Here is a 25103-nt window from a genome sequence, read left to right on the forward strand (position 1 = left end):
ACACATGTGTCTACACGCCTGCACAGCCACACACGTGTGCGTACACACCTGCACCCCCATGCACAATCGTGTCACCCACTCCCAGAGACACACACCCACACCCACATACACACACAGGAGGGGCCACTCCTGGCACAGCCCTGGCAGCGGTGCCGGGCTCAGGGCACAGCTCCAGCCCCACAGCCCTGCCCCACTCGTATGCGTCTCAGCGCCTAACAGCCATCCCAGCATTGCTTTGATCCTGATTTCAAGCCTTTCAGCCTCATCTTGCCACTGAACCGCAGTGACAGCGGGTGCTGGGGACGCTGGCTGTGGCTCCTCCTAATGTAACGTGGCAACTAGCGCTTCGGGATTTGCAGCGGCACCGTGTGCGCTGCAGCAATGCAGGGGCCGGGGGACACCGCCAGCACATATTTCAGCGAGCTCCCCGCAACGGTATGGCCACGCGCCTGGCACATGAGCAGGGATCAGGTCCCTTTGTCCCCACCACACACCAACCGCAACACCGCACACACCGCAGGCAGCACCCATGGGTGATGCTGCCCCGTCCCTGGGGTCTGGTCGCTCACTGGCCCAGGCAGGAGCTCCTCAAACCAGTGAAGCAGCTCAGATGTATGCACGACCCCGGAATGTGGTGACAAGCAGTGCCTGCCCCAATGAGACAGGTTAAATCAAGCAGGTTAAAGCGGTTGTAGATGAGGGGAAGCGGAGTAGCGAGTGCACAGGGCACCCTGTGTGGCCGGCACAGGCTGTCACATCAGGATACTCGGCCTCGCGTGTGTCCGAGCGCCCTGGCCCAGCTCCCAGATCAAGGCGGAACAGGAGGCAAGTCATGAACTCGTCACTAAATCTTCATCGTGTCCCACATGGAGCCTCCAGCCAGTGCCCCAGAGCCACAGGACAGGGCTGTGCAGGCAGCCAGGCCTGAGGGATGCGGCGCTGGAGCAGAGGGGGCTGCGCACACAGCACCGGGTGCAGAGGAGGCTCGAGGGGCCCTTGGTGTCGGCGACAAGCACCCGCCTGCTCTGCAGCTGGGGACAAGAGGATTTTGTGTCCCTCCAGCAGGGCAGGCAGAAACGGCTGTGTTGGCAGATCAGAGGCACCTCAGAGCCCACCAGGTCCTGCTCTTGGGCTGCCTGGAAAGATGGATTTTCAGGCTTAAAATGGCAGGGCAGAAGCCTGAGGCCAAGTCCACTGCTACTACACATCCGATCTGTAGGACAATGGAAGATTTTGCATGGGAGGAACACCTGAACCTTAGGGAAGAGCAATAAAACACGCACCAGGGTCGCCACGAGTCCATGCGGGGAGGACTGAGCACCCTCAGCTCCCCAACCCTGGCTGCATTCTGTGGCTGCTCCCCACCCACAGCCCGGCTCACGCACCCAGAGAAGGTGGCACATGCGCACCCCAGCAGCACCACATCCCTGTGGGCTGGGCTGGGACGGAGCAGGATGGGATGGAAGAGCCACTCTTGTGCCCTGGTGCTGCCGGCAGCTCCCACGCCCCTGCCAGGCAAGGCTCTCTCCCAAAAAAAAAACATTGGCTGCCCTCCCCACAGCCACCCACGGCCATTCCCCAAGGCACAAAGCCAGCACCGGGCCCACTACAGTGTCCCCATCCCAACGTCCCCACCCCAGCATCGGGGCTGGCACATGGGTGCCTCCCCCCCGGCACCCTCACTGTGCTGGAGGATCCCAGCAGCAGGGAGCCCCAGCAGACCCAGGGGAAGGAGCAACATCCGAGGGCTCAGGACGCAGCGCTTCACAGAATTACTAGGTTGGAAAAGACCTCCTGGATCATCGAGTGCAACCATTCCTATCAACCACTAACCCATGTCCCTGAGCACCTCATCTACCTGTCTTTTAAATACCTTCAGGGATAGTGACTCCACAGCCTCCGCCGGTGCCCAATGACCCTTTCTGTGAAAATTTTTTTTCTGACGTCCAGCCTGAACCTCCCCTGGCGCAGCTTGAGGCCACTTGAGCTTCAGGGTGGTGGCATTGACTCGCATCGCCAAAGGTACCGTCAGCCATCCATGCCTAGCCCCGAGCTTTTGGGTGACAGTCTCAGTCACTCCAGCCTCTGGTGTCACCCCAGGAAAAGCAGCAGCTCCCACCTGGATAAGGGCCAGGACTCAGGAGCTGCTCACCTACCCCTGGCACACGTCCTGCTGGCCGCATTGCTGCCAGCGCTCAAGTGCCACTGCCCGTCCCCGCTGTGTTGGGGGGGCTGGTGGCAGTGGGTCCCCACAGCCTGTTTGCCAGGTGTGGCAAGGGGCCAGGGGCTGTCTCAGGGCTGGCTGAGTCGCTGCACAACGGAGCTGAGCAGAAACCAGAGCTGCTGGGAGAAGCCAGAGTGTGGGAACGGCAGGAGTGCGCTGGATTCCTCCCCACATCGATTTAGCAAGCTTGCCACAGCCAGATGTTTCCAGCTGCCGGAGTGGGATGCAGCAGGGACGGCTCATCCTGTGCTGCGGTGGGGTCAGACGGACACCCTGCCCCGGCCAGGCTCATTTCCCTGGCAGCCGTGGCTGGGATGTGTCCCACAGTGTCCTTCGCTTCACCAGAGCTGTAGGCTTGGGGACCAGCCCTCCCATGCACCCCAGCTCCAGGCTGGCTTCAGCCTTGTTCATGCCTCCCTGCCGCTCTGGCAGGCTCCATCCTGCGAAGTGGATGACGCAGCCACTGTCCCCCACCAGATCCCCCTGCCCGAGTCGCTCTCCCCTGTGCCAGGCTGGGTCTGCAGTTTCTTTATTAACTGAGCACTCTCAGGGCTCTCTCCAACATCAGCAAACACAATACGGCACCGCTCACACACAGGGAAGCTGAGGCAGGAAGCCTCAGCCCATTCCCAACCATGCCATCATCTACAAGTGCTATCTCGCACGCCCTCCATCGCTCTTCTCCGTCAAACCACTGGCACAGTGGTGGCACAGTGGGTGCAAGCCTGCCACAGCGCTGCCCATCATCTCATCTCCTGCCGTGCACAACCAGGAAAGCAGGAGGTACCATCGCCAAGAAGAGCATCAGTGAGACTGGATGTGGGGCTGCAAGCAGCTGAGCAAGGACAGAGCTGGCTCTGGGCAAGGCGCTGTGGCTCTTACAGTGCTGGGCACCACAGAGCCAGGGCCAGAGGAAACCAGGCAGCACCAGGTTGTGCTCATGTCCAGCCCTTCCCATCTCTTCCAAGAGTGAGTGGCAGCAGCTCCTCTGCCTGCACGACGGGGTGCAGCCGCATCCCCACCGCCTGGCGCTGCCGACGTGGCCAAGTACGTCAAGGAATGAGGAAATCATCAACTCCAAACGGCTCGTGACAGCTCATTTCAAAGGAGCATGTGGCCAACATCTCCCGCTGCGGCCAGGCAGAGTCGCGTCCACGGGACATGTGTGCCCCATGTGCCTTGGCACAGAAACCTCTGTGTGTGAGTGTGCGTGAACACTGCCCGAGCGCTCGTTCCCATCATGCGTGTGTTTGTGCGCAGGCCACATGGCAGCGAAACCCTTCTGCCTGCAGAGAGTTGCGTGTGTGCATATGCACGCCTGTGCCCCTGCATGCGCGCCCGCACAGACGGACACCGCCAACGCTGGGACAAGGGGCTCACCTGTGCTCTTACAGCAGGAGTGGGGCACTCACACGTGTGCCTTCCAGTCCCCCATCACCCAAATGGTCTCATTACAGTGGATCAGACTTGCAAAGGACTCCTGGCAACTCAGTAAAGATTTTAATGGCAAGCGGGAATTTGCTGTAAAAGGCCTCGCAGTGTTTCCGAGTCATTACGGTGGGCCCCTCTTACACAGTAGCTGCAACCAATTTCCCCAGGCCATGAAACATTTCTAACTGGTTGCTCAACTCCTTCCAGCGCATTGAAAAATAAACTAATAACCTCTGCAATAAAACCCATTCTCCTGGGGCCGCGAGACTCCTCCAGCCCAGCCGAGCTCCCCTGCTCCATAAACCCTAGCTCAGATCCATGCTTCTCCCACCGCGCCGTCTCAGCCCCTGCTCCAGCTGCGTTTGTGAATGAATCAGCCCAGGCGTCGCTTTGCTGGTATTTTCCATGCAAAGCCTCCGTTCCGGCACTCGGCCCCTGCCACAGCTGGGCTGCTCGCCCGAAGGGAGACCCGAGATCCTGAGCCCAGTGGGTTCCCAGCTAACAGCCTGCAGTGTGTGATTCAGTTACCAGCGTCTTGGCGCGCCAACAGCAGAGTCTTTCCATATGGAGCAAAACGGCTTTATCTTGCATTTCTTACATCCAGCTCTGATTCATGCTCCCGGATGGCTGGGCAGGGGGATGGTCACAACCTGCAATCCTTCTCCCTATGGCCTTACTAATTCTTCTTCCCCACCCCCAACAGCCACCAAACAGGCTAAATGAGCAGCAGAGATCACCAATAGGACTCCACAGCGTGATTGCCAGGTCCATAGTCTTGATTTCCACCATCAGCCTTGTGTTCCAGCCTGGCCTCATCCCTGCAATCCATGCATGCATGGGAACTGGGTACCCAGATGACCAACCAGGGCCTCCAATACACCTAAGCAGATCAACGAGAAGCATGGCCATTGTCACCCACCCCTGGAGGTGTTCAAGGCCAAGTAGGATGGGGCTTTGAGCAACCTGACCCAGTGGCAGGCGTGTGGAACTGGATGGGCTTTGAGGTCCCTTCCAACCCAAACCACTCTATCAACTCTGTGAAGGCAGCAACCCCCAGGACTGGCAGAGCCAGAATTGCCGTTCTCCAGGGATGCAAAAGCACAGCCTCCTGCCAGCGGGAACCGGGGACATGCAGGGAATGCTCCAGATACCTGAGGATAGGTCCCATCCCTGGCTCCAGCCAGGGCAGGCTGGGCTCCCTGCTTGCTGCCACTCTGCACGTAGCCCTGCACAGGCTGCGAGGCGGAGACTGGATGCAGCCCAACATGTCCTGCGCTTGCCCTTGGCAGAGGAAGGAAAGGCCAAGAAGTAAAAGTTGTGGGAAGAACAGGGTTACAGTGGGCAGCGCCAGCAGGACGGTGTGCGCTACGCATGGTCCAGGCCTCCTGAAAAGCCCCAGCCCCTGCAGGGACATGGTGAGAGGAGAGCAGTGGCAGGACCCAGCTTTGGCACAGCCACCCCATGTCTCACACCTCGCTGAACCCTTCTGCACAAGAACACAGCTCTGCAGGAGGTTCCAAGGAGGCTCCAGCGAGGAATCATAGAATCATTAGGCTGGAAAAAACCTTTGAGATCAACTCCAACCATACCTGCCCACCACTAAATCATATCCCTAAGCACTCCATCCACCCATCTTTCAAACACCTCCAGGAATGGGGACTCTACCACCACCCTGGATAGAAGGAAGCCCCTTCCTCTGCCTACGGCCACCATCCCCACCATTGCAGCCAGTGCAGGCTGGGGCAGCCCCACACCGCACGTGGGGGACGTCAGCTCCCCGCTGACAGGCGAGAGCAGAGAATTAGCTGCAGTGCAGCGGTGACAGGCCAGGACTTCAGCCGAATCAGCACTTCTGGGGCGATCACGGCTGCTAAGCCTTGCGAATCACTGCTCGTAACGAGCACAGGGCTGAGAGACCTGGAGCCTGGACACCGTCTGGCTCGAGCGAGCCAAGCTTTTAAAAGGGATTCAGACTTTCTCAGGCTAGAGCAGCCATAAATCTACTTAATTGGGTCTCTCCCATACACAAGTTTCCAAATGAACCCGCTGGAGAGACCCAGACCGGGCCTCCAGCCCATTTGTGGGTTATTCTTTCAATGGATGCTCTGCTTGGCCCCAAACCACCCCACCTGCGCATCCAAACTACAGCTCCTTTTACAGCAGCGAGAGTCTCTAGCTGCTCAGCGCCCTGTGCATCCCACACCTTCCTCTGCCCTAAGCTGATGAGCTGGGAGAGCCCAAAATCCCTCATGTCAGGGCAGATCCCGCTCCTGCATGTGGCACTGCGCATCCCTGTACCAGAGCTGCCTCCAAAGCTGCTCCTGCAAAGTGCTGGAGAAGCTGGGATCATTCCAACAGTCCTGTCCATGGGTCTCTAGAATAACCCAGAGGAAACACTTGTGCGGCATGGGAACAAGGGGAATTGCCGACAGTGGGTGGATAGGCTGGATCAGAGAATCATGGCATGGGTTGGGTTGGAAGGGACCTCAAAGCCCATCCAGTTCCACCCCCTGCCATGGGCAGGGACACCTCCCACTGGATCAGGGGCTCCAAGCCCCATCCAACCCGGCCTTGAACACGTCCAGGGATGGGGCAGCCACCACTGCTCTGGGCAACCTGGGCCAGGGCCTCCCCACTCGCGGTGTGAAGAATTTCTTCCTAATGTCTAATCTAAATCTTCCCCCTTTCAATTAAAGCCATTCCCCCTCATTCTATTGCTCTATGCCCTTCTAAGAAGCCCCTCCCCAGCTTTCCTGCAGCCCCTTTCAGCACTGGAAGCTGCTCTAAGGTCTCCTCTGAGCCTTCTCTTCTCCAGGCTGAACAACCCCAACTCTCTCAGCCTGTCCTCACAGCAGAGGGGCTCCATGCATCAAGGATCCACTCCGGATCACGCGCCCAGGGCTGCCCCCACCTCTGGACATGGGCACACACAGCAGCAGGACTGTGCGGTTCCTGCCTCCCCAGCCAGCAGCCCCATGGCCTCGGGCACACAGAGACACCTCCCTAGCGGTCTCTGCACCCAGGGTGTCTCCGAAGCTGTGGCTCTTGCAGAGTGGGTTCAGGCTGGTCATACAGCTTTCCCTGCCTCAGTTTCCCCCCGGGGTTCTGCATTATCGGGGTGTGCTGGCACAGCAGAGCCCACCCAGCACCTCGGAAACACCCAAGCAGACCCAACGAGAAGCACAGCTCTGCACACGACACCTTTAACACGGCCATCAGCAGACGTTAAGGCAACACTGCAAACCCTGCACAAAAAAAAAGCAAAAAAAAAAAGCCATAAAGGCAGGGAAAAGCCAAAAAGAAAACCAAAAATCCCATGGCAAAACAGAAGGTGCAGGGGGGCCCCAGTCTGGAAGCACCAGAGCAGCCAGCAGCAGCGGGTTCATGCTCCCCACACGCCACCAGATGTGGTTTGGACATTGTGGAAATTCAAAATTCCAGATGGCTCTTTTTGGGTGGGTTTTTTTTGTTTTTTTTTTTTTTTCCTTGCCTCATTTCCAAGGCAACAAGACTCGCTGTCATCTGCTGGTTGCCATAGAGATTTCACCTGATTCTGCTTCAGCAGAACAGAAAGCCGGGCTTGCTCGCTGCTGCCGAGGAGCCACGAGCCGCGACCGCCTTCAAACTTACTGGGAAGAGCAGAGATAAATGGGGCTTTATACGACAGAGGCAATGGACTGATTCAGAGGATCAAAGGAAGGAACTGCGGGTTTCTATAGCACAAATCAGCCCTTCACTTAAATGCTTCGGTGCCCTCCAGATGTGCTCTCCACGATGGGCTTTGCTTGGTGCAGGAGGGGAATCCTAGGCCCACTTCTTCCTGCATCTTGTGGATCAAGCAAGGATCTCACGGCCTTGTGGATCAAGCAAGGATCTCACGGCCAGGGCCAACGGCCCATCATGGCCATGTCCTTCCTCCCATTCCCACCCTCCTTCACTGAGCACAACCCTCCTCCGAAGCCCCCGTAGCCCAGAGGGCAAGCAACCCGAAGGGAGGATGGGGCAAATGCAGAAGCAGCCAGTGAGGAGAGAGACCTTTGGGCAAGAGCAGAGATGTCCGTAGGTCTGCATTCAGCACAGCTCGGCAGCCACAAGCATAGGGGTGAAGCACCACGTGCCCCGCAGCCGGCCACGTGCAGTGCTTGCTCCACATCGGGCGCTGGCGCCGTCTCAGCAGTCCCGTTATTGCTGAGGATCCTCCATGGAGATGCTGTGGTGCCTTCATGTGTGGTTCACAGTCGTTCCCCTCAGACCCCTACTCGCCCCAGTCCTGCAGCGGCTTCGCAACTGCCAGGCCCGGAGAGACACGACTCAACCTGCGACAGTAGCTCTTGGACTTGCAGCCAGATGCCCCAAAAGAGCAGCTCTGATGGCTCCAGGGAGCCGAGCTGCTCTGCCCGGGGCTCCCGTTTGCTGAGGACATCGAATCCCTTGGGCATGGGAGAAGATCCTGGATGCTGGCAGGATGCTCACAGGTGGCAGTCACCCCTGGGTACAACAGGCAGAAGCCCCCATGCTCATCCCTCCTCGCTGCTCTCCAGGCCTGGCTGAAAGGGTGTTTATCAGAGCAGAAGCCTGTCCCCTCCCCAGCCCACGTCCCCGTACCAGGGCCGGCGGGGAAGGGCCCCGTCGGGCAGCTCTTGGCTCACATTGACTCTGTTCTGCAGGGAGAACAGAGCCATTAGCAGAGCCAAACTCCCCATTCCCAGCCAGAATACGGCCATGCTTGGGGAAGCTTTATATTCACAGAGACAAACAACTCACATTTGCTTTTTAACTGTTGGAATTGCACCCACTGGGACAGAGCAAACAGGGAGCCTTTTGTCCCCCTCGCCTTGTGACTGCAAGCTTTGTGCAGAGCAATGCGTTGCAAACACAATTCTCCCCGGCCTCAGCTGGGCTCTGGTAGACACTTGGTCTGTCTGTCCGTCACCAGATGAGCCAACAAGCCCTCGTGTCTCCAGCAAGAATGCAAAATGTCCTCCCTGGCTCCACCGCCAGCCACAGCCTGCAGAGCTGCTCTGCGCTCAGCTGCTTCTCAGAGCCACCAGGACAGACCCAAAACCCAGATGGGGCTGGAGGAAGGCAGTGGCTCTGCGCTCACTGAAGAGCAAACAGGAGTGGGAAACTGAAGTTGCAGGGGCTTTGTGCTGCAGAGCTGCTCACTCCAGTTACAGCTCGCTTGGAAAGCAAGAGAGAGCACATGCAAGCATGGGAAATACCAGCATGGAATGGGCACAAGGGCCAGGGCACTGTGAACCTCCAGGGAAGGTACACAAGTCACCTGGAGGTTTCTGGAGACCTCCAGCCCATTGCTGAGCTCCTGAGCATCAGAGCTGGCAAGGTACTTGCCAAGCTGCCACAGGCACTGGTGCTGCCCAGAGCTGCCACCCTGGAGAGGGAGAAGGGACCCTCAGAGCAGGAATGTCCTTCAGGCACTGGCTGAACCCCCATACTGGCCCAGCCACAACCACCCAGGGATGAGCATCCTTCACTCCAGAAGAATGAGACCCCTGTGGTGCCGTGCAACTCCAAACCCTGCACCTCGGAAAGGGCATCAGTGCTTGTGAGCTCACCCTGGGTTCTCTGCAAAGCCCAGGGATGCCAGACCATGAAGATGGTCCAGCTGCAGGCAGGACCAGACCTCGGGGAAGGTCATCAGCCATTGCTTGAGGTGGTCCCCCAAGAGCACCTCAAGAGATGAGCCAGGGCAGGAGGCAAAGCACCTCGGTTTCCCACAGCCCCACGGGACAAACCCAGCTCAAATGAGTTCCAGACTCATTAGTGGATCTATTGTTGCCACCTCCCGTGGGAGGAGGGAGATAACCGAGGCTATTTTTGCTTCCATCTGGGGAATCGTTTCCCTCCAACGTGTACTGCCACGATGCTAATTTTTAAGGCTGACGATTAATTGATGTCAGGCTCATTATGGGGCCAATGGATCCCCCCTCCCCAGGAGCACCAAGGACAAGGGGGGTATGTTTTGACAGATGTCTTGTGTGAGTGACATCCTAACAACAGAGGAAAATGGGAGCCATTACCATGGAAAGCCCTGGAAATGGGAAGGGAAGTGGCTGCACGCGACCCCAGCGCCCTTCCCCACACACTCTCTAATCAGCCCTTCACGCTCTGCCCTGACGGTTTCCAGGGCTTTGCTCCAGAGATAAATGTCCATTGTGTGAGCGCGGGGGTAATTGAATCTCCTGCCTGTGGCGCGGGCAGTGGGGAAGGCTCAGCCTTTCTTCTCCCCCAGCCCCAGCCTCGCAGGAGGGCCAGGTGCCAAACTGGCGCTGGCACTGGGCACAGCAGCCTGTGGAGAGACAGAAACAAGCCCAGTGCACACACCATCACAGGGATCCCACAAGGTTTAGGGTCTCACTCCACCTGCAGTCCCTGGCAGTGGGGTGGGTGAGCACTGCTGGCTCGTGGGGTGCCTGGGGGTGCTGGGGGTGGTGGTCCTACCAGGCAGCGGGGCAAGGTTCACCTCTGAAAATCACAGCAGTGTCTGCAGCATCAGCCCAGAAGCGGCTGAGGAACAACATCCACATCACAGGGTCCCTGCACGCTGCCTGGGTGACGTCCAGCCGCAGCCAAACCCAGTATGCTCTCCCGAAGGGGAAGGAAGCACCACAGCAGGAGGTTTGCTGGAAGAGGGCACCATAGCTCTGATGTGACACTCCATCTCCTAGGCCCCCTGTGCAGCCAAAGGAACCAGCAACTCCATGGTCCCCACCCAGAGGTGGGATAAGGCATCTCCGTGAATCATCACAGAACCTAGGGTGACCCAATGAGTGTAGGTGAACCCCGCTCTCCTGCCTGCTACCCAGCTCCTCCAGGCCCTCCAGCTTTCAACAAGGGAGGGCAGAGCAGCACACCCTGCCTCACCCAGCAGCACCCTCCCCGCCCCATGAATGGTACCCTTACCTCTGCTGGCCTCGTTACCCGCTGCTCTGGACCCATCCCAGGAAGGTGCTTTCCCCACACGGGAGCTGGGAGCACCGACGGCCCCGTGTGCCTCTCCCCAGCCTGCAGCCCCCTCCACCCTGCTCCTCCGGCTGCCTCACGCCATGCACGGCAGCTGCCATCACAGCTGGGGTTTCATCCTGCTGCCTCGCAGCACTGCCTTGCATCCCCACGCCGGGGAGATGCTGGGTCTCTGCTGGAGAGGTGCTGGGTCTGTGTTGAGGGGAGATGCTGGGTCTCCATCCATCCATCCTCAGCACCACCAATTCCTCCACCAGTGCTGGCGTCCAGGCTACTGATCCGCGGGCGCTATCATTACAAACTTGTTTTAATTGCTGCGCAGTGCCTCCAGCACCCTTTACAGGGAGAGGGACGCAGATGAATAAATTGTCTATTCTTAGCACTGCCAGCTTCCCCTCGGGAGCGCAGGGGTGAGGGTTTGCTGCGTTCGGCCGCGGGTCCTGTATTGTCCTCCAGCTGCTCCCCAACTTGCTCCTCCTCTCACAGTGCCCTCGGTGAGTCCTCACCACCAGGAAAAGGCTTTCTCAAACAGCAGTTGTGTTCTTCCCAGCAAAGGTGACATGCAGATCCTGTCTCCTTCAGGAAATCTGTGTGTGCCATTGGAGGGAAGGGGATGCTTGGGACTAGAAAGCTCTCTGCCACCACGGTGGGTGTCGCCACTCGGTCCCTGCTCTTCTCCCCAGTACCCCCATTCCCACAGCATCCTGGCCAGGCACTGCAGTGCGGCTGGGGGATAGCATGGAGGAATAGTGCTCTTCACCTCAAATCCATCACCTGTGTTACAGCAACTGGGGGCCTCTGACGTGTGTTAAGACTCAACACAAAAGCCATTTCACTCCATGAATCTACGTTCTGCTGTGAGCATGGCAGTGCCAGGGTGGAAAACGCTCCAAAAAAGGCTTCAGCACCGGCACGAGGGATTTCAGTGGAACCTCTGGGCTCTCCATGGTGTGCCAGCTCCTGCTGTCGTCCACACCACACACCCGCCAACACCAAGGGCCGAGTGACACGCAGTGATAGCGCCCATGACACACCCCTCACTCGGACTTTAAACAGGAGAGTGGCCACTTGCTTACGGACTCTTGCGCAGCAAAAAGCCCCATCCCTTGTATGCTGCAGGAACCGTTTAAGCATGCCAAGAGCACGCTGAGTCACACAGCCTGGCTTAGACGGTTCGGGATCCCCCCCACCAAGCTGGAGACAATGCTGTCCCCGGCACCGTGCACACGGCTGTCCCGCAGGCAGCAGCCTCCTGGGGACACGACCCTCCCCGGACAGCATGGGGGGGTCTCCAGCAGCACCGCAGCCAGGATTTATCCCCTGCAAGATGTTCCACATCCACACAATGGTGGAGGCAAGCCCTCTCCACCGTGGGAAGCAGCACTGCAATGTGCCTTGAGCTCCTCTCCCCACATTCGCTCCGGGGCCCTGTCCAGGCACTGACGATGCAGAGCCCAGAGCCATAACTGCTGCAGGAAAAGCTGAGCCAATTCTCCAGCTTGGGAGAAAGCATCAGCCAAAAGTCACTCAAACAAGGAAGTGATTTGTCTTCCTCTGGCTGCAGTTCCCCCTGACAAAGGAGCATGGAGCAGGGAAGTCGGTCGAGATCACGTGCGGTGTTACCGACCAAGCGACCACCGAATCAGAGACTGGGAGCGCTCACACCAGGAGCCTGAGAGATAAAGCAGAGCAGGCGAAAAGGGATGAAAAAAGACACGCCATGCGACCCCTCACTCGATCCAAGCCAGGCATTGCATCCAACAGTTCTGAATATGAAATACACACAATGAGCTCCAGCGAATAATTAATCCCTTCAGGAACACTGTAAGTGATTGCAGACAGCTTACCAAGAGGAGAAAAAAATTGGAAAGTCATTGAAAAATTACCATAAAATGTTTCTTTTTCTGCTCCAGTGTGAAATACAATGAGATCTGCTAGGAGATGTCTCTGTTCTGCAAAATTCAAAGGCGATGGATTTAAGCTGTTTCTCTAACACCACTCACTCTACCTGACAAGCTGACGGCTGTGAGAAATGGTTGGGCTTGATGATCTCAAAGCTCTTTTCCAACCTAGTGATTCTATGATTCGATGAGAAACCAGCCCAACCCAAAGCAGAGGGGCAAGCGCCCCTCTCAGCAGCTCCCGCCACCTCACCTCACATCGGTGGGACACTGTGGCGGCAGACTCCGCAGGGGACAAAGCAGGGCACAGAAAGGCACCCACATTATATCATGGCTACATCCCTGATTCACACCCTGCAGAGACATTCTGTAGTTCAGATGTATGGGAAGTGCCAGCAGCAGCGCCAAGCATAAACCCGGCTCCTGGAGCAGGATGAGCCCTCCCGGTGATGAGGTTTCAAGCCAAGGGCTCGCTGGCAATGGTTCAGCCGCATCACGCAGTGCCAGCCACCCCTTCGCCTGCCACGACGTCCCCGCTCCACCCCCGTGGTCCCTCTCTCCTCCTGCACCTCCTGCAGCGCTAAGCAGCCAATCCTCCAAGGGTTCTGATTTGGCCCAAATCCTGTCCCGCTGCACCCAAAGCCCTGCCCCTGCGTAGTACCGCGCCCGGGGCAACCACACAACTGCCCTCCCGGCACTGCACAAACGGGCAAGGAGCCACCTCTGCTCTCCTGCAAAGCCACCACACACAGACCAGACCAGCCACGTCCTGTGGATGGACGACAGCCACCCGGGGCATATGCGGTCCTGTCCCCCCTCAGCCTCCAGGGATCTTCAGCCCCGGCACCGGCGAGGGAGGAATCACAGGGCAGTGCAGTTGCCTTTTACCTTCCCATGGTATTTTTCGATCATTTTTCTACTCGTAAACCTGGGGTTTATTAAAAAGAGCATTAGGAAATGTGTTTCCTCCCGTCGATAAAGTGACTTACAATTAGTTGGAATTTTAAAATTAAAAACACACCCTAAACTTTCACTTCCACTTGAAATCACTCTGGCTTGGAAAACAGTTTTTCCCCCAGCATGTCCTCTTCTGGGTTTTCCCCCTCTTTCCTGTTCTCTCCTAGCCATGTTTTTGTTTAAAAATTCATCAGGCCAGGGAAAAAATCCGGGGCAGGACAAGAGGGAAGGGAAAAAAAGAAAAAAGCAGAAGAAACTGTGGTTTTGCAAACCCATCTCCGAGCAGGGGAGAAGCAGACTTGCCTTCCTCTTGGAAAGCAAGAGGTGCTCAGCAGGATGAGGGAATATCATGTACTAACAAACACAGCACAGCAGTGGATGCGACCCAGCTGAGCCTGCAACCCTCCCCGGGCTGATGCAGCTGCCCCAGCACAGCGACCAGCCTCAACTGCAGGAAAGGGATGGATGAGCCAGGAAAATCTCCGTGTGTGTCAATGTAGGACACAGTCCATTCCGGTACTGACTGTAAAGCCCCGCTGCTGCTCCCAGTTGAGCTCACAAAGACCCAAACAGCTCATAACAAGGCTCTTGCTCCAATGAGCCAAGTACCGGAGCATGTCCGGCTACGGTGGGGCTCTGAGCTGGACGCTGGTTGACACGAGGCACATCCCACACGCAACACTGATTTGGGGAAGGACGGAGATGTATCCAGGTGCCGCTATTCAGCCGTAAGGTCACTCCTTACACTGGTGCGCTGTGCCCAGTAGGTACAGACACCGAACGCAGGGTGCTGCTGATGGGGTAGGGACAGCCTGCATCCCTCAGCATCCCCCCAGCTCCAGGGGTTGCTCCCACCCCAGGCTGATCCCACCTCACAGCACCCGAGCTTCCCCACGGCAATGTGCATTTTAAGGCCAGCTGCAGCACTTTCCGCACAGGACATGCATAACATCTGCTTAGGAGCGAGAACGCTCCGCAAGGGGATGGAAAGCTATATGGAAATGGAAGATCATTACCATGATCTCCTTGGAAACATCCCATCAGAGCAAGTTTTTCTTCCTCCTTCTTCTCTCTCCCCCTGTGCACAAATTCTGGCACCCATGCGTCGCTTGGCGTTGCTTCAGCACTGTGGGTCCAAAATGCAGGCGTCTGCTTTCTAAAGCCATTGTCTAGGATGTGCTATTGAGCTGCAGAACACGGATGGTTTGGGATGGAAAACAGGCATCTCTTGCAATACAAAAAGAAGCTGGCAACCCAGATTTGATTCGTCTTTGATTCTATAGAGAATCTCAACCAAACAAAATTTGCTTTATTCCCACAAAGGAAACAAGAATCTTAGCAACAAAACAAATCGGCACCTCTGCCCCTGAATACAGCGATGAGCAAACCGAGAGCAGAGCAAAGGAAGCGCGGCTTCGCCCCGCTGGTCACCACTGCGGCATGGAGCAGCGGGTTTGGAAAGCAGCACAGCACGGTTGTACACGCTAACACGCTCCACTTGGGAATGTGAGACTGGAAAAGCTGCTTTAAAAATTTACTTTTGAATCAGAACTCTGGGTTTCTCTCCTCTTTGCATGCCGTTACATTTCTCAAGTGCTTGTGCAGCCAGTTCAAGGCAGGGAGATTTTTCAGGAACCCCAAGAGCTTCACCAGTTTTAGCACAGTGACTATTTGCCGAGGAAATCATCCCAGAAAATTTATTACTTGCTATTCACTTTCAGAAGTAAGCAGGGCTGGGAAGCGCAGAGCAGTGCAAACAGCAGCTGAGCAGAGATTCAATCCTGCCCCCAGGTTACTGTACTTTCCCCACGACTAATAAGCTATCGGATGGGAGGCGACCTCCTATCGCAAGCACTGCTGCCACGCAAATTCTGCTTGCAGAGGGTTTTCAGAGCAGTTTTAAACTCCCAACCTCCAGGCCTCGCTCTGCACAGCCCTGAAAGCATCTCGCAGGCTCCAGGAAGCGACTCCCTCGCTCATCCCCCATGCTGCTGTACGAGCGGGGCCGTTCCCCTCTCCCTTGCAGGAACCAGCCACATGTTCTCCATCTGGGAGCAGATGCCCATAAGCCAATAAGCTCAACTTGAAAAACTAACTGAAAATAGCACAAAATCTCTGAGTGCTCTACAGGCCGCGGCTGGATGATGGATATTAGCGCTCCAGCAGCACCGGGATGCCGTTTGGCACAGCGTGGCAAAAGCACAGCTCACAGGGGTCAGGGAAATGAAAACGAGATGGCTGAAGGTGCTGCTGCCTGAGCATCTGTCCTCTTCCCAGTGCTCTTGCCTGTGAGGAAGGAGGGCCTCGGTCTGCTGGCAATCAGCCTCCAAACCACAGTGGTGCTCAGCCTGGAGTATGGAAGCACTCAAACATCGTTCCTCCCAAAGCCCTGAATCCACTGGGATTGGGATCTCTAAGGCAAAACTGAGCATCCGCAGGGCTGCTGTAGCTCTGCCAGGCTGTCACGGCTGGATGGGGACAGACACGCCATGGGCTGTGCCTCTTGTGCTCCAACACAGGGGAAAGTCCTGGCGAGAAAGGCTGTGGCACCACCCAGGGCAGGAACCCACACTGCCCCATCAGAGCTGAGCCTGCGGCACCATCGGTGCAGGACAAGGAGCTGGAGTTCCTTCTGGGCGATGCTGCCCCACGGGGTCAGGATGCAGCCAGCTTTCAGGTGCATTTAGCCACTTGACAGTGGAAGACAGGCAGTCCAGACAGTGATACATTCAGCCTCAAACCAACCCAGGGTGAGCCATGAAAATGGAATTTGCCAAAAGACAATGCGGTGATGATTTGTGAGCCCCCAGCTATGTGCAGCCTGAGGCACAAACGACTCAGGTCTGCAGCTGGGAGTCAGGCAAATGCCGGTGCTTCCCCTTGGCCAGAAATCACATAACGTGTTCTCCAGGCCAAGCAGGATTTTAAACCCATACCAAGTCTATATGCAGATAGAATCATACAATCACTAGGTTGGAAAAGACCTTTGAGATCATCAATCGTACCTGTTCACTATTAAACCACATCCCTGAGCACCTCATTCACTCATCTTTTAAACCCCTCCAGGAATGGGGTCTCCACCACCTCCCTGGGCAGCCTCTGCCAGTGCCCAGTAACCCTTTCGGTGAAGACATTTTTCTTGATGTCCAATCTGAACCTGCCCTGGTGCAACGTGAGGCCATTCCCTCTTGTCCTATCAAACAAACATTGTTTGGGAGAGAAACCATCGCTTCCAGGAGCCAACTGGTCCCTTGCATGCTGGCACCTCTGCTTCTAAGACCCCTCAGTGACTCCAGTTCTCTGCAAGAGTTTCTGTTAAGTTTTCAAATGAACCTACGGTCTGTGGGAGATGCCAGAGTGCAAGGCTCCCACCTTGCCCAGTGGCCGGGGTAGACCAGAGAAAAACCCAGGGCTGTCCCCATTGCCTCCCCATCGCTGCTTGCCTTTGGCAGTCTTGTCCTGAGCTGTCTCAGTGGGACAGGAAAGCAACGTGCCAAACACCACCACAGCGAGACTCAGATCTCTCCCACCTTTTGGTCTGCAGCCACACCAAACCCTACGGAGCCCAGCTGTGGTCCAAGGTCGACTGCTTTGGAGCTGGCCAGGCAACGTTTCCAGGACACACTCTGTCCATCTTCCTTGCTGGGGTGGGGAGGAAGCTAAACTTCATTATTCCTCTTGCTTTTGCTCTTGCACATTGGAAGCTTGGAGCCGTCTCCTCATCACTCCTTTGCTACAGCGAAGTGAAAGCAAGGAGTCGAAAGGCAAGAAGGCTGCAAAAGGCCACAGTTGGGTGGCCCACAGCCCTGCGCTCATGGTGTCCACAGCACACATAGCCCTGTGTTGGTCCTGCCCTTGCAGAGCCGGACAGTCCCAGGTTCCAGCCCCAGTCTATCAAATGCTTTTCCTTCCAGCCTTAACATGCGGGGACTCAGTTGTCCCCCCTCCAGCCAAGCAGTGCTACCACCTCAGAGCCTGATGAAATGCCCCTGCCTTGCCCAGCTCCACCATCAAGGCTGGGAGAAGCCTCAGGAGGTGGGAGTGGGTGCTGTCAACATGTCCCCAGCTCCAACACCAAGGCTGGGAGAAGCCTGAGGAGGTGGGAGTGGGTGCTGTCAACATGTCCCCAGCTCCAACACCAAGGCTGGGAGAAGCCTGAGGAGGTGGGAGTGGGTGCTGTCAACATATCCCTGGCTCCACCAACAAGGCTGGGAGAAGCCTCGGGATGTGGGAGTGGGTGCTGTCAACGTGTCCCCTGCAGCACCACACTGGGAACCGGCTGGGGAGGAATGGGCTCGCCCCATCGCATGGCCCACGGCATGTTCTCTGCCAGCCCCAGGTCACCTCGCCGAGCTCCCCACCACAGCAATCGATGCACATAAGCCACTATCTGTGCTTCCACTTGTTTGCATCAGCTTGGAAATCTAATGCCAAGTCAGAGATAAAGTGAACTGGAAACACTCCAATAGCGTCTAACGCTTCCAGCCCGAGGGTTCCTTAATGAGATGAGTTTCAACATTGCAGGTCCCAGCCCGAAGAGCAGGTTCCTTTGCCTCGCTCCCCAAGCGCATCCCTCCTTGCTAGCGCCTACATCTCCCCACAAGCCAGGCTACGAAAGGGAAGGGCCACTCCCCATCGGGTGGGTTTTACACAGCTCAAACTGTGCCCATATGTGAAGGGGTTCGCACCACGCTCCCCACAAAAGGCTGAGTCCTGACGAGGACAGGGTTGTGCAGCAGAGCCATGACAAAGCAGCCGACCCCCAGGCTTGAAAAAAAACAGCATAAACTCCTTTCCATGCCCATCTGGGCTGGCAGAGGACCAAGATGTGTCCTACACCAACATGCAGGAAGCCTGAGACGGTGATGCTGCGCATGGGCAGCAGACGCGTGATTTTGAGAAGTGTTTCATCAGTGAGTTATTCTCAGCCCACGGCTATGCTGAAAGCTCTCATGGCTATAAATATCCAGCGACAGAGTCGTACCTGAGTTGCAGCTTTGAACGTGCCTCGGGGCTGATCACAGAATTGGGAGATTCAGGCTGCTCAGCACAGAGGCTGGGGCAGGGCCAGACTGGGGACATTTCAGTCTCACCAGAAAAATCACAGAGGTGTATGCTTCACAAAACCTTAGCTTTGGCCAGTTTGGGCTCCCAGTACAGCCAGTAAGGACTGAGTTTGGCCAACACTGTGCACTTATTCAGGGCGTTATTGAATAAGCTTGTCCAGTTGTAGAGTCTCGTTGCCAGCTTTGTCACACCTGCTGACAAAATATGCAAAGGTGGGACATGGAGCAGCCCCAGATCCCAACCAGCAGGGCTGGCACTGGAAATAAAAGCAGTTCAGCCTTTCCTTGGCTCTAAAGGTGTGGTGCTGCCCCTCCATCATGCTGCAGTTAGGACATTGCCTCCTCCAGCTCACACATTACAAGCTTCAGAACCTACAGCACGGCTCTTCCATTTTCCTGGGTCACACAAGAAAAACCACAACCTCCAGCAGCTTCCCTGAGCTGCAGAGGATCTCAGTCACAAGCCATACCTCCAGGTCCCCGAGCAGGAGAGGCTCCCACCCCACAGCTGAACCCAGGCGACTGGCTGGTGAGCCGATGGAGCAGGCGTGGAGCCCAGCCCTCCCACCACATCACCTGCAGCTGCGAGTCAGGCTCACAACCTGCTGAGGGAACAACAGCCTCGCAAGCATGGCACAAAACCCTCAACTCCAGTTCCCGACTGAAAGTCACCACCTGGGTCCCCTTTAGAAGGTTCCTCCTGGCCAGCTGACCATCCCACCCCTATCCGCACTGCCACTGGGGGAGATCCGACCTGGGGGAGCCACAGGATGGTTTGGGTTGGAAGGGACCTCCAAGCCCATCCAGTTCCACCCCCTGCCATGGGAAGGGACACCTCCCACTGGATCAGGGGCTCCAAGCCCCATCCAACCTGGCCTTGAACCCCTCCAGGGATGGGGCAGCCACCACTGCTCTGGGCAACCTGGGCCAGGGCCTCCCCACCCTCACAGGAGAACATTTCTTCCTAAGATCTCACCTCAACCTCCCCTCTTTCAGCTGGAAACCCTTCCCCTCATCCTATCCCTGCAGTCCCTGATCAAGAGCCCCTCTCCAGCTTTCCTGGAGCCCCTTTCAGTACCAGAAGCTGCTCTAAGTCTCCTCAGGGCCTTCTCTTCCCCAGACTGAACAGTCCCAACTCATACAGGGCTGTGCTCGTACAGGAGGTGCTCCAGCCCTCGGATCATCTTCGTGGCTCCCCATGCAAGGGTAGAGCAGCCCTGCCTTTACACCTTCAGAATTCCTGGATTTGCCACAAACTCCTTCCATAATTTCAGGGGGACGCTTCAGGCCAGAGCCTTGCAGGTCCGCTGGCCAGGGGAGCACTGCAAAGCCTCCTGATGAGCAGAGGAGCTCTAGGACAGAGACAAAAAAGACTGACACGAAACCGAAGAGGGATATGGAGTGAGTAAGCATCACTGATGCCTAACCCAGGTAGTTGCGGGAACCTCTGTGCTCCCTACAGCACTGGCGCACTCCTGTGTGCACGAAGGTGGAGGCACACGTCCCTGCTGCAGCCCACGCCTGCGTCCTCCCCGGCAGCGCGGGGGCCACGTGTCACCTCGTGGTCTGCCAGGCAGCACCTCCAGGGAGTTCATACACCACACTGGGGCCACGAGGCTCTCGAGCCACCTCCCTGCTGCAAGGCTGTTCCCAAGAGCGAGGAAAATGTCCAGCCCAACCGCCCTGTGCTCGTGCAGAGCTCGCCTAAGCAGATTCCAGCAGCACCTTCCAGTGGGAAATGAATCTCAGCCCTTCTCCTGAATTAATAAAAAATACATTACTGCTTCAATTGGACAAGACAAATACCAGCGTAAGGAATGAAAGAAACGCTTGAGTGAAACAAAATGGGGAAGAAATGGCTTAGAGGAAAGGCAAGCTGATCAGCGGGTGCGCCGGGCATTGCTCGTCGGTGTCACATCCTTGACACAAGCACATCTCCATTTGCACAGCTTCTAATCTCAGCCCTGCAATGCAGCATCCCCTGCCTTCCCAGCTCCCCTCCACGCTCGGCTCCGCGGCTCAGAGCTGCAATGCAGCAGCGTGGGAAAGCCCCGTTCCCCACTCCCCCTTCGCCCCTCCACGAGCCGTGCTAAGCTTCCCCGGCCAGGCTCCTCTCCTCGCACGTATTCTGCCTTTCCAAGCTCACTGCTTCCCAGGCTGGAGAAGCGGCAATCCCTCCTCGGGCTCCACCAGGAGAGCTGCTTCACATGCTCGGAGGGGGACATGACTTTGCAGGGTAGATGATACAGCAGAACCACACTGTATGCGACCTCCCACACCCTGCATACCCACAGCTCCGTACGAGACACCCTCAAGGTGGGAAGCCTGGAGAGGACAAGAGCTGAGTTACCCTGAAGGACGGAGCCATCCCTGCTCCACCCATAAGTGCATCCAGACCCAGCGGTGTTACTGCCGGGCTCCAACCACAGCTGCCACCGGTACCAGAAATGCTGCACACACACACTGCGCTGGGACCTTGCAGGGCACCAAATGCCACCTGTGCAGTGGCACAAGAGACGCTCAGGATGGGATGAGCTCAGAGGATACGTCAGCGGGTCCATGCCCCACCGCTGAGCCAGGCGAGCTGCGTGGGCCCAGCCTGAGATCACAGAAAACCGCCTGGTCTCCTTGGGCAGGACTGTGGCCCAGCCGGGAGGCACACGCTAGCCATGGGCACTCCCAGGCCACGGCAGATGAGCTGGCGCTGAGCTGGCATCACCCACAGGTGACACACCTTGGAGGGTACAAGCTCTGGCTCTACACCGAGCCGGAGCGAATCCTCCCTTGTGCAGAGGGCATGAGCATCATCCAAGCGTTGTCCTCGGATGCAAGTGAGGGCAGGCAGGGAGGACCAGGGAACTTCTTGTCTGGCACCACGAAGCTGCATGGGAAGCCAAGGAGCGGGTAACCCAAACCGATGTAACAGGGTGAGGGCACTTGTGCCAGGGAAGGGCTGCGGGCACAAAGACATGTGCCATAGCATGAGAAGCCGAAAACACAGAGCTGGGGACAGGGGTCATCAGGAAGACACTCTCTAGAAGTACCCAGAACTGCCACACGTTCCCCAAGTGCCACCCAAGCTGGACACAAGTTGCTCATGAAGCACATGGAGCGGGCAGGACCCATGGGTGCGCTTCTGCAAGGGCAAACCACCCCAGGAGCCCTCAGCTCTGAGGGGACAGCAGGGGCTTGAGGGGATGTCCCCCAGGCCCAACTGGGGTCACACGCCACCAGCAGATCCCAAATAGCATTCCAGAACTGCACACAATTTTGGGTTCATTTATGCATTTTGTCAGTGGACAAATGTTAGATTTGAGGGCAAGATACAGGCAGCCACTGGGAAAGCCCTCCTGGAACAGTGATTTTCAAACTCTTTGAAGGAAGCATTTGTTTCAACAGTACATCCTCAAATATTTTTGCCCTCAAGTGTTTGCTCTGCTACTTTTCCATGGGAAATTTTGAAAACCAAATTTTTTTTTTTTTTTGCTAGCACTTTTTCTGCACTGCCATTATCACTGGGAACATGGCATACCCCAAATAGCTTCCACAGAACCCTCTGGGGCCCTCCGGTCATGTTTCCAGACCTCCTCTCCCCTCACTGCAGCCACCTCAGCCAAAGCAAGGAGACACCTACTCCTTGCTGTCAGCTCCCGGGAGCAGGCTGGAAGCAGCAATGTGACCGTGTTCCTCTCCCCTTTCTCCTCATCCCTACCCCACACGCAGGATCCCAGCTCTGCAGCTAGAAGGAAATAAATCCCCACCCCAACAACCTCATCACACAGGGGCCTTCAGAGAGGAATAACGTTAGTTTGACAGTGACATCAGGACAGCCGCACCGCTTTACGAGGCAATAACCCGCTCCTATCACTGTGAAGAGCTACTTGGTCTCTGACCTCCTTACGCTCTCCTGCCAGGGAGCCTGGCTACTGCTGCACAGCACTGCAATGCCCGTAAGTACTCAGTTACACAGCCAGGAACGCCGTGGGGCAGAGGTAGGAACGCCGTGGGGCAGAGGTGCTCCTTTCAGTCCCATTCTATGCACCTGAGCAGCAAGGATGGTCATCGGGGATACCTTGGTCAGAGAATCACAAAATGGACTGAATCGGAAGGGACCCACAAGGTCATCGAGTTCAACCCCTGTTCCTGCACAGGACACCCCAACATTCACACCATGGGGCTGAGGGCGTTGGCCAAAGGCTTCTGGAATATTGTTAAGTTGGCTGCTTCAGGAGCTGCTCCAGTGCTCCATCACCCTCTGAACCTTGAAGAACATTCTCCTCACGTCTAACTTAACCTTCCCCTGGCACATCTTCCTGCCATTCCCTCAGGTCCTACTAGAGCTGGGAATGTGCTCCCACAGGACACATCAGACACCAGCCAAGCATTTTCCCTGAGCCGTGGTTTCCTTTTCAAACCAACCACAGTCAGAGGCGACGTGAAGCTCCTTCCCTTGGAGGAGCCCATCTGCCCACAGCAGCCCCTTGGCTCTCCTCACCACCACCACCGGGCTGCTGGCACCCACCGCCCAGCCAGCCGCCAGCTCAGCATAGCTGGGGTCTGCCCTGCCTGCGTGCCGGTGCCACGGAGGAGCCAGGCTGCCACACGGGACTGGGGGCATTGCCCACCCGCGGCCAGCCAACGGCTGCAGGACCGAGATGCGTTCTAGCTAGTCCTGCGGCATTCAGTGGGGTGGCAAAGCCTCCTGCAGTGAGCATTTTGGAGAACATCATCTCCCCTGGGATCCCACGTGTGCCTGCCTGGGCTCTGGCCCATGCAACACCTGCCGCTTATTCGCTTATGCCCATTAGCAGCCACTTAAGGGGCACCACACCAAGCAAGAGATGGCCAAGGAAATAGCTGCAGAAAGGAGCTGCAGGATCCTGGAGGAGCTCTGGGGACCTCAGGGTAAGTGCAGCAATCACGCTGGGCACCGCATCCCAGTGCCAACCAACTCTCTTGCAGCCCGTACGTGCCTCCACACCTGCACGCTCTTGGGCGCTGCACGCGGAGACGGGCAGGGCGAGCTTTGTACAGCGAGCTCTTCCACCACATGCCCTCCATACCCTTCATCCCGCGGCCGGGCACTGGTGTAATTAGCAACCCCAGCTGCCAGCCAGCTTTGATGAGAAGCCTCAGTCTTTGGTTGATGCGAAATGTATAATTTGGATGACGGAAATAGCCTCTACAAAGCACATGTGGTTGCTGAGTCCCAGTGACCTCTCCTGTTTCATGCAGGCTGCTCTGCTTTAAACGTGGTTACATCTCCATCAGCTCCACAAAGGCTTCGGTGCCATCAAACAGATGACACAGCAGAGCAACCGAATGAGAGGTAACATTTGGCCACTACTAAATAAACTGTACTTTTGGCCAGCACTGACTTGGGAGTGCTTCTGGCAGAAGAGGCATGAGGTGGAGATGAGAACGCAGGTGTGGAGACCAAAGACGCACAAGGTCTCTACAAGCCCTCGCACGCTGGTGGAGCAGGGAGCCCAGGGTAGGCAGAGGCAGCACAAGGCTCGTAACACAGGTCAACAGTTCAAGGACAACAAGATCTGCAAAGTCCCTGCAACTCCTGTCTCTTTCCTCCCAGTGCAAACTAAGCTTGCAGGTCTTCTCATGCCACTCGGCAAAGGGTGTTCTCCAGCAAACATGGCAAAATAGCTCAGGCTGATGTTTCTCTTGCCAAAGGGATCTGTTAAACAGCAGATAAACCTCCCCTCCCTCCCAAGCACCTCCTGCAGCAACCAGGAGGAAGTCCCTCTCCTGGCCCTACTCACCAGCCCTACCAAGGCGTGAAGCTCACTCTCCTGAGCAAGTGGGATCCTGTCCCATCCAGGTCTGTTCCCACCACCAGTGCAACCTCTCCCTTGAGGAGCCAGGCTGTGGGAAGCACCGTCACCCCTGGAGAAGGTTTCATCTACCTGGACCACACTAGATGATAAGCAAAGGGATCAGGACCAGAACCTCAGCGTGCCCAGGCTCGCACAGCCCCAGCCGTGGCTCTGCCACTGGCAGAAGTCACAGAGCAGCTACCACCACGGTCACACCGCTCCTTCCCCTGCACATCCCAAGCTCCTTGTCAGCATCCCCACCACATGGGCTGCGGAGGACGCGCTGGGTCATGGTTGGCTTGGTTGAGCAGGTAGCACTCAACAGCACAGCGCCCACGACGCACAGCCCCACAGAAGGAAAGCGACGTTTCAGCAGGGTTAAACTGCTGCCAGGCCACCCCAGGCAGTTCCCACCTCACATGGACAACCGGCCCTCAGTCCCCACCACAGGAAGCGCGGCAATCTGTACGTCTTGGAAAATGTTCTATTTCAGCAAACACACAGAGCAGGGCGTTCAGAGGACGGATTCAGCAGAGTTTGGCCCTCATGGGCCAGCTGACCTCATCTTCAAATGGCCAGTGCAGTCCAAAGGGATGCTCGACATCTCCCAAGGTCAAGGCCAGTCTTGCTCCCCCACAGCAAGCCCTGGTGCTGGCAGAGGCCACGCAGCCAGCCCAGAAACCAAGGTAGGTGTTGGAGGGAGTGCTGC

General features: G+C 56.9%; 1 protein-coding gene across 3 annotated transcripts in view; it reads right to left on the reverse strand.

Moving 5' to 3' along the window:
* NAV1 (neuron navigator 1) overlaps window positions 1–25103 on the reverse strand; it is an 86523-nt gene that overhangs the window by 36521 nt on the left and 24899 nt on the right. The window lies entirely within an intron of this gene.

The sequence above is a fragment of the Cuculus canorus genome, chromosome 24 (genome assembly GCF_017976375.1).
Source record: "Cuculus canorus isolate bCucCan1 chromosome 24, bCucCan1.pri, whole genome shotgun sequence".
Taxonomy (NCBI): Eukaryota; Metazoa; Chordata; class Aves; order Cuculiformes; family Cuculidae; genus Cuculus; species Cuculus canorus.